General features: G+C 36.7%; 1 protein-coding gene across 3 annotated transcripts in view; it reads left to right on the top strand.

Annotated features, from left to right (window-relative positions):
- Positions 1-16117, top strand: part of CCPG1 (cell cycle progression 1) — a 70024-nt gene that overhangs the window by 1127 nt on the left and 52780 nt on the right. Inside the window, exon 1 of one of the 3 annotated variants that reach the window (XM_072615953.1) lies at positions 15983-16084. The exons of the other annotated variants lie outside the window; for them this stretch is intronic. The gene's annotated coding sequence lies outside the window, so the exon portion shown is untranslated. Of the gene's footprint in view, positions 1-15982; positions 16085-16117 lie in introns of those variants that run through there. 3 annotated transcript variants of the gene reach the window in all.

Genomic DNA, 16117 nt, shown 5'->3' on the forward strand with positions numbered 1-16117 from the left:
TTTATGCACAGCGGATGAAAAGAAAGGTGAAAATAGACTGTTCTGAAGAATCTCCAGAGCAGAGGAAGTCACCGATACTTATTAAGATGGGAAATGGCATGACATGATCAGGCTTGCACTTCAGGACTATAAATTTAGCAGCTGTGTAATGGATGGATGGATGGATTGAAGAAGGGGGGGACTTGAGGCAAGGACACCACCAGTTAGGAAATTATTGTAGTAGTTCAGGGAGAGGGAATGAAGGGCCTAAACTAAAGTGGTGTGTGGTGTTGTGAGTAGACAGAGAGGGAAGGTTGTGAGGAATGTTGGGAAATGAAATAACAAGACTTGACAATTGATTGGATATTGGGATGTGAGAATGTTGGGTTTTGGATGATATTCAAGTAATGAACCTGAGTCTTTGGAGAATGGGTAGGGCCCTCAACAGAAATAAGGAAGTTGGAAGAGGAGATGAGAAACAAACAGCAAATTATGTTTTGGACATGCCTAGTTTGAGAAGTCTGTGGGACATCCAGGTGTGCTACCATATCTGGCAAGACCATTAAATTTAGGAGTCTAGAGAGCATTATTAACTTTGAGAATCCTATCTCCATCTATCTAGTGGAGAAGTAAACCAGATTGTAAGGGGTTGCAGTCAGTAGAAAGTGAACAAGTGGAGGCACTCAGTGTAGACAGCTTTTTCTCTGTTTGGCTGTGAAGGAAGAAAGATAGAGGATGATGCTTATTATCTGCTCAACCTTGGGCAAGTCAGTTTAACCTTCTTAGGCCTCCAGATGTAGATCTATGATAATTCTCTGTCAATGGACATTGCTGAATCCTCCAGCCAGAAGTAATTGTGACTCTGCCTCCTGGCTTCAAGCCTTTCCCAACCACTCTTTAATTCTAGTGTCTTTTCTCTGTGAATTTTTTCTTCTTTATCCCGAATATAGCTTGTTTGTAAATATTTGTTTGTTCTCTCTTGCGTTACATTGTGAGCTCCTTGAACGCCTTGTCTATTTTTGTATCACTGGTTTTAGCACAGTGCCTAGCACAGGGGTGGGGAACCTTGGCCTCGAGGCCACAGGTGTGGTCCTTTGACTGAATCCAAGTTTTACAGAAGAAGTTCTTTTGACTGAATCCAAGTTTTACAGAAGAAGTTCTTTTGACTGAATCCAAGTCTTACAGAACAAATCCCTGGCCTAACATAATAGATGCTTAATAAATGTTTATTGACTGACTGATTTTGTTTCCTAGCCTATTAATTAGATCTAGAGCTGGGAGGGACTGTCAAAGGCTGTCTAGAACATCCCTCTTATTTTACACCTGAGAAAACTGATCAGCTCAAAGAGGTTAAGTGACTTGCCCTAAGTAAGCAGCACTGGAATTTGAACTCAGGTACAAATGAGTTCATCTGTGGCTCTCATTTGTATAACTCCCTTATTGCACTTCTACAAAATACCTTTTATCAGAGCTATGTGCTCATCATATTTCTTCCACTAAACTTAGGGCTCTTTGAGGTTGAGGACTATATCCTTTCATCTTTCATCTGTTCATCTTTTCTCTTACTGCACCTAGCACACTGGAAGCACTGAATATTTGTTGAATGAGTGAATATATTTTATTAAATAGGAGAAACTTAGGATGGTAGATTAGGTGAGAACCAGACAAAATAGTCTTTTAGCCACCCTAGATAATTGTCTATATATCTTGTGAATTTAGGGGATTTGGGAAAGCCCCAACTGGCCATTAAAAGGCACTTGAGTGTTAGTTTGTGATGAAAACTTTTGATATAAGTGTTACCTATTATGGGAGTTTAACTCAAACTTTCTAAAGAAGACCCTGGGAGTGGTAAGTGTTGTTTTAAGCTTTCATGAATTTTGTACTTTCCCCATTATTCCAGTTACCAGGTTTGCATCCTTAACTCTCCCTGTCTCTCTCTGTGTCTCTGTGTCTCTGTCTCTCTCACTCTCTGTCTGTCTCTCTCTCTCTTTCCCTCTCTTTCCCTCCTTCCCTCCCCCTCTTCCCCTCCTCCTTTATCCAATCTATTGCCCTGTCCTGTTGATTCTACCTTCACAGCATCTCATAAATGTCCACTTTTCTGATACTAGTACCACCTGGTATAAGTTCTTATAACTTATGTCCAGACTTTTTCAATACCCCACTAGTTGGCCAACTTTTCTCAATTCTCTCCCCACTCCAATCTGTCCTACATTGAACTATCAGAGTGATTTTCTTAAATTTCAGGTCTGACCTTGTCACTAACCTATTCAGTAAATTCCAGTGGTTCCCTGTTGTCTCTAGGATCAAAGGTAAATTACAATGTTTGGCCTTTACAACCCTTTCTTCCTTTTTGGTGTTAAACTTTATTTCTCTCCTCATTCTGTGTAAGGCAGTGACACTCCATCTCCCAACTCCATGCATTTTCACTCTCTCCTGTTGGAAATTCTCTCCTTTGTTATCTCCTTTTTTTCTGGCTTCCCCAGCTCCTGGTCTCAGCCAAAATCCCATCTTCTGCCTGAAACCTTTTCTTTTTCCCTTTGAGATAGCCCCCAATTTTTCCTGAACGTACCTTCTTTGTACATAATTGTTTGCATGTTTTCTCCCCTTTAGGAAGTGAATTACTTTAGGATGGGGACTGTTTTTACCTTTTTTTTTTTAAAGTGTCCCAGACCCTGGCACACAATAAATGCTTATTGAATGATTGGTCTTCCTCTTTTGTTAGGGTGGCATAGAGGAAGGACTACAGAGACGATCTTTTCTTCCAAATTTGCTTATGGCCTGTCCTGCCTGGAATCTCTTTGGCCACCAATTTTAAGAACCTCTTCCACAATTTTAAACATCTCTGCCTTCCCTCCTCTTGGCACTTCTGCCTCCTGGTACTTTGCCTGTATCTATGGGGATGTAAAGGCAAAACAAAACTATCCAGCCCTGCAGGAGTTTACTTTTTTTGGGGGTGAACCAATTATAGATACAAAGTAAATTTAAGGTAGTTTTGGTTGGTGGTGTGGGAGGTACTACTAGCAACTGAAGGGGGAGGGGGATGAGTGCCCTGCAGTTTCCAGTAGGTTATATTTATCACAGCCTTGAAGCTGGCTGGGGATTCTAAGAGGCTGAAATGAGGTGGGAATATATTGCTGTCATGGGGGACAATCTGTTAAAAGGCATGGGGACAGAAAATGGAATAACATGTATGAGACACAGCAAATAGTCCATTTTGGGTGGAATGTAGTGTGTAGGAAGGGGAACATACAATAAATCTGGGACTTTAAAAGTCAGAGTAGTATATACTTTAGCTGAGAGGTATTGGGGAGCCAGTGGAGCTTTTTGAATAGGGAAGTGACATGACCAGAGCTACATCACTTTGACAGCTGATGAGTTGCCCTATCCTGGCCAAGACTATTTGTTTGCTGATTCCCTCTCCTCATTGATTTTGTTCCATTATTCATTTATTCCTCCATTTCTCTCATCTTCCCACTCTCAGCCTTATTGTCGTCCTCCTTCCCCAACAAAAAGAAGTCTTCATATCTCATTAATTCAGAACTAGGAAGGACTTCGAAGGTTGTCTAGGCCAGTTTTATTTCATAGATGAGGAAACTGAGACCCAGGGAAGTTTGAGTGACTTGCTCAGGGTCACAATCAGCAATTGGCAAAGCTGGGGATTTGAACCCACATCCTTGATGTTCTTTCCACTAGTGATAATCTAGGAAAGCGGTAAGGAGGGTGGATGCTGTGTTAGTTGAGAGAAAGGACTGATTAGAAAAGATGGGTGAGGGGGAGAGAAGGACAGGCAGCCTGAGATGGTGGAAAAAGCAATGGCTACAGTCAGGATCTTGGTTCAGATCATATTATACTATGTGAACTACTTTTCGTCTTTGTCTCATTCACCAGACATGTATATAAGGCTCTGTTTTGGATCCTTTTCTCTCTTCTTTCTATATAATCTCATCTATTTCTTTCATTTATACACATATATGCGGCCCTAGTTTTTCCCTTGAGCTCCTGTTTACTATTTCCAGCTACTTGCTAGACATCTCCATATAGATATACCACCAGTACCCCGAACTCTGTACAAATTTCACTATGCTCCCTTTAGTACTATGAATAGCACCCCTATCCTGCCAGGGATTTAAGGACAAATCCTCTTCCTCTTTTTCCTCACTTTAGTTCAGTTAATTGCCAGGACTTGAGTCTACCTGTACAGTTATCTTTCCCTGTGTCATTTTCTTTTTTCACCTAATTTGGAGTTGGAAATGACTTTAGAGGCCATTTAGTCTAATCCTTCCATTTTATATTGAGGAAATATAACCGCTCAGAGGTGAAGTGGTTTCCCAGGACACCTAGCTATTAAGAAACCAAACAGATTCTCTGTTTCCAAATCTAGTGCTTTCATTTGGTACTACCATCCTAATTTAGGACCTCATTTATATCTTTGTGGGCTATTAGAATAACCTCCTAACCATTCTTCCTCTTTCTAGTGTATCTCATCTATTCACTTTGTAGCTGCCAAAGTAATCTTAATGTATCAAGTTATTCACTTGTTCTGAACTCAGTGGCTTCTTATTTATAGGATAAAACACGTTACCCTGGCATTTAAACTCCGTCTGGCTCTAATCTGCTTTTCCAGATTTATTTTACTCTATCCTTAACTTGCACAACTTGGCAGCAAATAGGGGCCAAAATTAAAGTAAGCTAAACTTCTTCAGGCCACGGGACAAACAGGAGAGTTCACAGTGGCAACCCTACATTTTTCCTGGGCAGCCTGAAATCCTGTGGCATAACTGGCTGGCTGTTGTGCAGCCTGCTCTGTCCCCATATATACACAGTGGCAGGGGTTCTTAAACTACCCCCCCTCCTTTTTTTTTGGAAGTCATGGACCTCTCTGGCAGTTGAGTAAAGGCTGTGAACCTTTTTTCAGAATGTAAAATAAAATATATAGGATTACAAAGGAAACCAATTATATTGAAATGCAGTTATCCTTTCATCATCTGGAGTCGTAAAGGGAGTGGTTCTATTATGTCTTGATAATCTTATAAGAAGAATGGAAGGGGAGGAGAAAAATGAGGAGGAAGAAGGGAAAGGAAGGTTTTGGGAAATTATGTCACAAAACATGGATTTCAAACAAAAAGGCAGCTGACACCTGAACCTCCTCATATGTAGTAGTCAAAAAAGTTCACACAGCTGAGTGCAGAAATATATTTTACACCACAGGGAAATAAGGAAATGGCACAAAGGAGACAGGAATTAGAAAGAGGGTAGATTAAGGGAAGGTTTAGATCTAAGCAAAACAAACTCTTAGGGGTGTACAAAAATATTTATAGCCCTTTTCTGCTGTGGTAAAGAATCAGAATCTGAGGAGGTGCACATCCATTGAGCAATGAATGGCCACATAAGTTATGGTATTTAAATATGATGAAATGCTGTTGTGTAAGAAATGATGGTTTCCGGGAAACCTAGGAAGGCTTGAATGAACTGATGCATAGTGAAAAACCATAGAACCAAGAGGACTATTTATATAATGACAAAAATATTGTAAAGACAAACATCTTTGAAATAATCATGAACTCTGATCAGCATAATGACTAGCTACTAATGATGAAACATGCTATTCCCCCTTTTAATGAACTCAGTTCAGAATGAAACATATACTAAGATGTGTGTATACACATGTATCATATATACATATGTATGTATGTATCTATACATATATTAGAATGTCCAGTGTGGAAATTTGTTTTGCTTGACTACTATACATATTTGTAACAGCAGTTTTGTTTTTCTTTCATTCTCTTTAGTGAGTGTGGTGGTTGGGAGGGAGTGACAAGGTTTTGCTGAGTAAAATAATATTTAAAACAAGTTCATGGATCTCAGGTTAAGAATTGAGCCTCTAGGGTCTAACTGCTAGCCCATTTTATACCCCCTGCCTCCACAGTTCAAGATAGGCTTTTCCCCTTGCCTGGAATCCACTCTTTATCCATCTCCAAATGTTTTGAAGTTTCAGTCCCTCAGGTCCCAACCCAGATACCATCTTATCCATAAAGCCCTCTACCACCTCTATCCCAGCTGACTATGATCTCCCACATTTTCTTTTTAAGAAATGATTTATAGTTTATTATTTTCAAGTATAGCAAGTATGTTTTTAATTAATGTCTCTCTTCTTATATTCCACAGTGAGCAGATTTAAACGTAAAATCATTCAGTACATAGTATGACAAAGCAAATTCCCATATTAGCCATGTTTGAAAATGTTTATCTCTTTCTGCATTTTGAATTCATTGCTTCTCTGTAAAGTTTTGGGTGGTGGGTTTCTTGATTCTTTTGGATTTAGAATCTATCATTATATTCCCTCACATTTTCTTAGAACACTTTTATCTGAATCTTGCCTTTGCTATGATCACATTTTACTTTATATTGTGCTTGTTTGTGTATATGTCTTATTGTTAGGGATTGTGGTTTTTTTCACCTTTTTATCATTGCACATAGCAGTATTTAATTTTAACAATAGCTTATGTTGATGTTACTGTGGTCCTTAATAACACTGTAAGGTGGATTCTTTGTAATAAACTTTAAAAGAGCCTTGGAGTCTACTCTGTGGTAATTCTTTCTACTTGTCTGACAGATCTTCTCACTCAATCTCCCTTTCAGACATGAAGAAGCAAGTTCAGAGACTTGCGCAAAGCTAGTGAATGTTAGAATGGAGGCCTGAACCCATGTTCCATCTTCTAGTACAGTGTACTTAGAAGATGGAACATGGGTCAGCTTGTACAACTGTACTTGTCAATAAATTCAATGAAGAGAGGTCTTGAGAAACCCAGACTGCCTTTGTACTATATTATTAGTGCACATCACTTGTCCTATTGAGCTTCTTGCTCATTTTCCTAGCAGATAAAAAAACTAAGCAAATGAACTCATTTGGCTGCTAAATTTTCCCAGTGCTTTGAGGAATGAGCAACTGGACTAGAGATATAAAAGTGAGAAGAGGTCAATATGGCATCTTCTGACATATGTAGAAACTGATCTTATTTTGATCTAGTTTTTCTCCTATTTTGACTGGTATATCCAGATAAAACCTACCTGCCTGACTTATTTATTAGAAGACACTTCATTCTTTATTAATCAGCTTACGGATTGACAAAACATATATCTTATAATCTTCCTGAAAAGATTACCTGAATTTGATATAAGGCATTGCATTTTGTTAGTACTTGCAGTTAGGTTATAAGTAGGAATAATGTTTAATGGGCTGTAGTGTTCAGCAGGGACTGACTTAGTTAATGAAAGGGGATATTATCCTCTCAGTTCCTGTTTTGTTGCTTAAGCTATTATTTGCAATTTTAAATTATTTCTCCTATGAATTTTTCTTACTGAGAATTAACATAATTTAAGTGTGCTATGCTTTTAAGTTTTAAATTTTATGATTTGAAAGGAAATAAGCAGTAATAAATGGAAACGTACTGGACATTCCAGAGATATAGTTGATAAATTGTGGAAGAACAGTGTGTTTGAAAGAGGAGGTTCCTGCTGTGGTTATATAAATAAATGTCTGTTTAAGTTAGCAGTTGTCTATTCAAATAGTTTGATACTTATAACCTTGTATTGAGAACTGCTTGATCATCCTCCCAGGAAATTTGTCACCAAGAAATTTGTCATTTGGTAAAATTGCATCGACTTTGGTACTTATACCTCATCAGTACACCTGTCGTTTTGGATGCATTCCTTGATTCCTTGCCATAGGAACACTGGCTTATCCACCTGTCATTGCATTCTCTTGCCATGTGACCAATTCATTCTTTCATACGTATGATCCCTTGATAAAAATCTTTTACTCTTTTTCTTAAGAGTTCCTAGTTGGTTATATATTACAATCTGGTTATTTTCATGATGTGCCTTTTCGTTGTCTGTGTGAAATTTATATATTTAGTTATTTGGAAATTTTAGGATTCCCTGATGCTATTATATAGTAATACTAGTAAAATAGTAGTATTAAAAGAACTATTGAAGAGCTCTACAGCTGCCCCAAAGCAATCCAGGCTGTCCTTTTCAACTCTTGAGGCCAGTACCTTGTCTGTCTGTTGTCTGTCCCAGATAAACATGCTGTTGGGCAAACTGTGTAGGATGTCCTTTCAAATGAGTCTGGGCAATGGAGATTTCATCTGCTTGTTCTTTCCGGTTGGTTGTACAGAACTACACAGGTAATGTTTTTGGATATGGGATTTTTAACAGGTCTGTTAACCTGGGGTGGTTTAAAGCAGAAATTGTAGACTCATCTTCTATGAACTATTAGGAGGCTGAGTTGTGGAAAAAAGTGTTTTACATTATGAAGTAGAAATTGTTACTTTTTGACCTGTCTTCCCGACAACCTTCCATCAATTGTAACTTTGTTGAAAAGGTTGCACAGTTATTATTTTAAGTACAAATTTCAATGAGATAAACTTGCCTACAGCTTTCACATCTTCAGAGAATGACTTTTAAGCCTTTGATTGAAAGGAAAATAACAGTGAACCTTTTGAATGTCTTTAAAAAATTAATTGTAAGGAATTCTTATTTAAATTTTGAATGTAATTTTCTGTAAGAGTATTAGAGATGTGCTGAATAATCATATGTTTAGTGACTTGAGTTTAACATCAATGCATTTTTTTTTTGTTAATACTTTCTTTTCCTTAAATCATTAAACCTCCAGAAACGTGGATTCTGATTCTGTTTGTTTTTTTAGAGGACCTGGCATCATAGATTTAAAAATCATTTAGTTCAACCATCTCATAACAATATTAGCTAAATCTTTTAGTGTTTTAAGCTATACAAAACACTTTGCATATATTTTCTCTTTCCTCAGGGCAGGTGCTATTATTCTACCTTTTACAGATGAATAAATTGAAAAGAGTCTAAATGATTTGCCAAAAGTCAGATAGCAGAAGTTAGAACCTTGGGTTGGAATCCAGATTCTTTAATTCCTAATCTAGTATTTTGTCACATATAACACACTATAAAAGCTTTTGACTAAGAAATTTCTTGGGAAAAATTAAGGTCTATTTAATTTCTTGAAACAGTTTAGCTTTCCTTTTATCCCTCCTAAATAAAAGAAATGTAGCCTCATCTTAATGGGTTGATTTGATTTTCATACTGCTGAATAAAAAGGTCCTGAAATTTCAGTATAATTGTGAGTTTATTTTTGTCATTCAAGTCTGATGAGATCAGACAGTAAGAATAGGGTATTATTTGTTCTTTATATTTTTGAAATGAGACTTTTGTGTTAATTATCTTTGGGTATGTTTCCATCATGTCTGACAGATCAACAAGTATGGATAAGTTCATGCTTTTGAGCCAAAGAACAGAAAAAGACTTTTTCTCTCTTGGGAGACATTTCAGGTTTTGACCATTCTTGGTGGCTCTATTTTCAGTATTTGACACCTTAGTAATATAATTGCAAAAAAAATATGTAAAACAAAAGTTATAAATATAGCTTGTACTTTAATAAAATAGAAAATTTTAAAGTGTTTTGTGGTTTTAACTGTGATCAGGTTTACATGATTAGATGATAATTTCAAAGTGATTTCCATGTGAAAGATCATCTCATGTTCCTTCTGCAAAGTGAAATGAATTTTAGTAAGAATGACTGGCATTCTTTATCCTGTTCAATATATAGGCATATACATTTTTTAGAAAAGACATTTCACAGTTCTTTGACTTCTCAGTACTAGGCACTGGGGGATATGCAAAAAAAATTAAATAAAACACCACCTATCCTTCAAATTTTGTTTAGTATATTGGGTTCACTTTGTCACTTAGTCTGAGTACACGTCCTTATAAATTTGTTGCCTTTTAGAGCAAGAAAACCAGAAAGGATTACTTTATCTTCAAATATAGCAATAGTTGCCTCTGTTTCTCAATTTGGAGGATGTTACACCATAGAAGAAAACAAGCTGAGAGTGCTGTTCATCCCTACCTCTCTATCTCAAATATATATGGGGAGTAATTGTGTAGTGACTAAACTCTCCTTAGAAAAAAGAAAAAAAATCTGGATTAAAAAGAGTTATTAATCTGTTGAATGTCTTGTTGCTGTCTCTCTTTCTCTACATTACGAAAATGTGTTGCAGCTTCCACCTCCAATTTTAAAAACAAAAAATGGCCCATGGTTCTAGTTTACCTCAGGATACACTTTAATACATTAAGTACAAGTCTAGTTAATGCTATAACTGGGAGCCCTTTCTCATTCTGCTTCTCTGCAACCATTCTTATGACATGTATTTGTAAGCAAAAGTTCAGGGTAATAACATGATTCTGTGGACTCTGTAAACAAAATTCCCCAAATTAAATCGTTTTTATTCTAGCATTATTTTCTTCATTTAAACTTTACTTCTCTTGAGGGAGTTGCTATTTTAAAAATGCAGCTCTTTATTACCAGGATGAACTGTTATTCTTCACAAAATGATCTTGTCATACTGGAATGCCAGTATCACCTATCCACTTTTTGTGCAAGATGATTTCATTGTTTCTATTACAATTACAGCTATTCTTGTCTTCTTAGGATCTCTTTTTAGAAACTAGGGGAGAAATAACTTGTTAAGGTAAAATACATTGGGGTTTGAGAAAACTAACAGTAAGGGAATGCTCAGATGGAAGAGAGGGAGGGTGCTTGTAATTGAACTTCAGACCACTTTGAGTGTTTCTTTATACTTTGATAGGCCCACACTTCTATCTCCTCAGAAGGCAGTCTGTCTACTTTCTTTTCTTTCTTTTTTGATTTGTTTTTAGTAGTGATTGGTATCCTCTGTAGTCCCTTAAATATTTTAAAAAATTTTAATTGCACATTCATTTCTGGATATGCCCTTCCTCCAATCTAGGTAGCTTAAAAAAAAGCTCAACAAAACCAGTCAACAAACTGATCTGGTCTGAAGGAAAATGCCACATACCACAGCCTTAGTCTCCCACTTTTTAATAACTAGAGGTGCATTTGCTATCTCTTAAGAGCCACATTTTGTCATTATAATTACACAGGTTCTTGTTTTTTTCAGTATTCTTTCCAATTACATTGCAGTCTTTGTGTGGACCCTCCATTTTCACTGCCGCCATTACCTGCCCAATCTTTCTAGCTCTTAGTCTCAATCTAAAGACGAGTTATGGCAGGGTGAAAAAAACCCAATAACCTGCTTTTCTAGGTTACAGAAAATAAGGTTAAAAAGTTTAATATGTAATACAATACTAGATTTGAAGTCATAAGATTTGCAATTTATATAGGCTATTCTACTTACTAGTGTGAGCTTGGGACAAGACATTTGACCTCAAGTCCTTAGTTTCTTCAGCTATAAAATGAGTGGGGTGGGTTGGATTTATTGATTTCTAAGCTCTCTTGGTACTCTGTCATTGGATAAGTTTTTGCATATTCTTTTAAAAGTGAAGTTTAGACAGTTTTATTGAGTCACCTAAGGGAGTGGATATGCAGGTAAGTGTCAGAGCTTGGACTCAGGTTTCTTAAAACTAAGTACTATTCTTCTCTGTGCCATGGCGCCTCTTGATGAGAGCTAGATGCTACAGTTAAAAAAGTGCTGGATTTGGAGTTTAGAGGACCTAGCCAGGAATCCCAGGTCTGCTCCTTATTGTTTGTGTTTTCTTTCTTTTCTGCTCTGGGCCTCAGTTTCCTTAATTGTAAAATCAGGGGATTTGACTGTGGCTAGATGGACTAGGTTCTAGAGATCCCTTCCAGATTTTAATTTATGATCTTATGATTAAAAAAATCAGGTACGTTGCCTAATTTCTTTTATGTACAGAGAAATTGATGGCGATGTTAAAGTTTATGTACTTGTTTATGGTTTACAAAGTACTTTCCTGCTGACACTTGGCTCTCATGCAGTTTGCAACATGAAGCCTTTCCTAATGATCCTACTGCTATTGCTTTCTCTCCAAAATTACCTTGTTTTTATTTGTATTTATATTGCATATAGCTACACATGTGCATGTTTCTTGTAGAATATAAGCTCCTTGAGGGCAGGGACTTATTTTGGTTTCTGTCTTTGTATTACCAGTATTTAAAAAATTCTTGCTGATTGATCTAACTAGATCATGTACATATGGTATATAAATGTCAATTATGGAAATACCTTATATAGCACTATGTAAGATGGCATTTATATTTAACAAGTGATATAAGGGATACTATTATCTAAAAAATAATATGATCAGAAAAGGAGGTGGGCTAGTCATATAGCAGGAGTGAAGGATAACACATGGCAAGGATAACACTGAGTGTTGTATCCACAAAATGCTAACAGACCCTTCGAATACAGGGTAGATTCTCCATGACAATAATGGGAGGATGTGGCTAGGAATTTATTAGAGTTTTGGATGGGTTAGGACTGATCTGATGAGTCTACTCACATGGATGAGATTCTGGATTCTTTGAAATATTATTACCATAGTTATTATTAATAGTAACTAGTATTTATACAGTGTTTTAAGGTTTGAAAAGCACTGTGATGTATAAAAAATTTGAAAGGCATAGTTTCTGAGTAATTAATCATTTTATTAATTAATAAGTTAATTAATAAAAGGAGAGTTATTTTTCCTTCTCTCATACACCAAAGACCCCTCATGGAACTCACTCAATGCTTATATGCTCTTGGAAGAGTGGGTGTTTAGAAGGATCAACTCTGATTGGTTAACAAGTGATGAGAGAATGAATATTATAATGAAAGGTGGGCATAATCTACTGAAAGTCTAGAGGACTGTGACTGATCACTCTGTCTTGGACAGAGAGACTTATCTATACCCATACCACCTAGTCTAGGGTAATCTAGACAAAAGGGGAATCCACTTTTACCCAGACTTGTCTGACTAAAACATAATAGACTGGAATCCTCCAATTCAGTGAGACTAGAATTTCTTTACTTTTTTGATCACATCTAAGTTTTCCATTTCATTATCAGCCCTGCTCTGTCCACATAGGGAATCATACCTGCAGATGCTCTGCCCAAAGGAATATAAATTTTGATCAGTGAAACCTAGCAAGATATCTTGGGATTTATGGACTCAATTATATTTTTTATGAACCATACCTTAAACCCACATAACTCTGGCTCTCATTGATTGGCCAACAGTAGGTCCCTTAATCACTGAGTGGGTATTGCCTCAGACAAATAGAGTACCTGGAAAAAACTTTAGCTCAAAAAGGCCAAGGCCTCCTACTACTATCTGGAACCATCTCCAGTCATCCTGATCTCTATCTGTCCACTGGACCCAAGATGGCTCCAGAGAAGAGAGTGAGGCTGATGACTTTGCACAGCCCTGCCTCACTTAAATTCACTTAAATTCAGTTCGCTTGCAAGTTACGACGTCTCCTTCCTGATGTCATGGTCCTCTTTAAGAACTGAAAGACAAACAACAATCAGCCTTGCATTTCAAAAACTGCCAGAATAACCTTACGGGGCTGATTTCTGAATGAGGACATAGAAAATGGTAGAAAACTTCAGTCTTAATTCAGTAATTGGTTATTAATATATGAGAGAAGCAATTATTTCTCTCAGCTCTTTACATATGTTAACTCATTTTATCCTTATAGCAGCCTATCTAGATGCTGCCATTACCAGATGAAGAAACTAAAATACTGAGGTTAACTGAGGTTATGCTCAGGGTCCCATAGCTAGTAAGTATCTGAGGCAGGATTTAAAGTAAGGTCATCCTGACTCCCAAGTCCCAAGCTGCATCTGCTGAGTCATCTGGTATTGACTTGTTAGCATCAGGTCAATAAATCTTTTAAGAGCCTATTCAGTTAGGCCCCAAGGAGACAGAGTTGGGAGGCAGTCTTGTGCCCTAATGGAACTAGGAAGGGGAAAAACATGTTCACAGATAGTTATAAGTGCCAAAGGAAAAGTCCTAACAAAATATCAGAAGAAATTTGAAGAGAGATTATTTTGTGTACTTTTGTTTTGTGCTTTTTTAAGGAGAAGTGAATTAAGGAAGGCTGAGTTGGTAACACATGAATTTCCCTAGTTGGAAGAAATTAATCACTAAGCATTAAGTGCCTATTATGTTGCAGGTACTGAAATGAAACCGTCCATATTCTTAGTAAGTCAAATCAAGAAACATTTATTAAACTCCTGCTCTGTGCCAGGCACTGTGCTGATGTGATGATCTATAGCTCAGTCACTTGAGGGTGAGGGGGTTGGGGGAAGGTCATGATCTTAACCAGACTTGAGGTACTCCTTGTTTTAAGTTTGGTCACAGAACTTAATTTCCTTAAGAGGTCTCGTTCTCCACCAACCCATCTTTCAGCCCAAGTCTGAAAGTGAATTTTAGACTAGAGAAATATTTAAGATTTCTAGTTGAACAAAAACCAGGGTTTTAAAATATGTTTCCATAGTTTTTTGGGGAAAAGTCTTTAAAACATAGTCTGCTATTTATTCCAGAAATGATGTTTTTGATGTATACCATTGCTCTGTACAAGAATTGGTAGAGTTGATTGATTCATTTTCAAGTATATGATATTACATTATGGGTAGGAGAAAGCCAACATTTTCAATTCAGTATTTATTGAGTTAAATCTGTTAACTGTATCATATCATGATGGTGTCTTTTAATCACTTGAAATTCTCTCCTAGTTGCTGACTAGTCTTAAAAAATAAATTATTATTATACTTTGTTTTTACATTACTTATATTTCCCAGTGCACCTCTCAATCTCTCCTTTCCAAAAATCCACCCCTTATAACAGACAAAAGCGGGGAAGGGAGAAGTTCAGTAAAATTAGCAAGCATATTGAAAAAATCTTACAGTATATGTAGTGTTTCACATCTATTAGCTCCCCTTCCCCCCATCATCCTTCCACACCTCTATGAAGAAACAAGGTAAGTTCCCTTCTCAGACTTCTTCTCCGAGGCTGAGTTCAGTAATTATGATATTGCAATGTTTAGTTTCAAGTCAACAAGCTTTTGTTAAGTTTCTTCTATATGCCAGACATTGCTAAACCCTGGGAATACAAAGAAAGGCAAAAAACATTCCCTTCTTTCAAGGAGTTTTACCTTATGGATAAGATAACTCCATGGGAGCTGATAGAATAGGATAGAGAGAAAAGAAAAGAGGGCCCAGGACTGAGATTTGGGTGAAGCCCATTGTGAGTTGACATGACCTGAATGAAGATTCGTTAGAGGAGAGTGATAGGAAGGGAAGGGAACCAGGAGAGAGCATTATCAGGAAAACCTGAAGAGACTATCAAGGAGAAGATATGAAGAAATGACAATTTGTGGGAAATATTATACTGTAAAAATGTCAGCTTTTTAAGAAGCACATCTTTATGGATGGATTACCCTCAAAACTAGACTTCTGCTTGGCAAGTTAACTTCAAAACAGACATTTCAAATAATATTCATATGACAACTTATGGTTTAAATTTTTTTATGGGTTAAATATCTTACCCTCTTTATAAAGTGAGGTTCAAAGTGTCAAAACTTGGTTGTAAATGTCCACTACTTTCTTATCTAAACTCTGTTCTTTTCACTGTAAACCCCTTTCTTGTACAGGCTACCTTACTACGAAATTACATAATCAGCCTGTATACAGCAGAGAAAGAACCCCTTTGTGGCTCTTCTGCAATGAAGAAAAGTGTTAGGCAAGACCTTTGCTCATTACTTTTCATTGATTATCTCCATAGATTATGTGCTATTCTTATTCCAAAACAAGATAGGCTAATATAGTTATTTATGTGTAATGCTTTACTATTTTGCAAGATTGTAACATCCTTTTCACTTCCTCACAGGAAGTCTTTTTTCAAGGAAAAACTTTTATTTGATTCTTTGGCAGTCTCAGAAAGCATTTTATTTTTTTGACTTGGATTTAGGTAGAATACTATGGGTAAGAATTTAAAGGCTGAAAATGTTGTGATGTTATTCGTTGAATCACTTAATACGATGTTAGCATATATCCATTTTTCTTCTGAGTCCTTCAGGGCCTCTGCTGACTACCCTTTGTTTACTTTAGAACAGAACTTTAGCCATGTAAGAGAATAATGCTCCTATTCTTCTCCATCATACCTGTATTCTAGAAGATGAGGTTATGGAAATCTGTTCTTTTTCATAGTAAAATGTAGTTATTCAGGAATGATGAGGGTGCCATCATATCAGGTAACAACTAATCCATCTCTAATTTATTGAGAT

This window comes from Notamacropus eugenii, chromosome 1 (genome assembly GCF_028372415.1).
Source record: "Notamacropus eugenii isolate mMacEug1 chromosome 1, mMacEug1.pri_v2, whole genome shotgun sequence".
NCBI classification, from domain to species: domain Eukaryota; kingdom Metazoa; phylum Chordata; class Mammalia; order Diprotodontia; family Macropodidae; genus Notamacropus; species Notamacropus eugenii.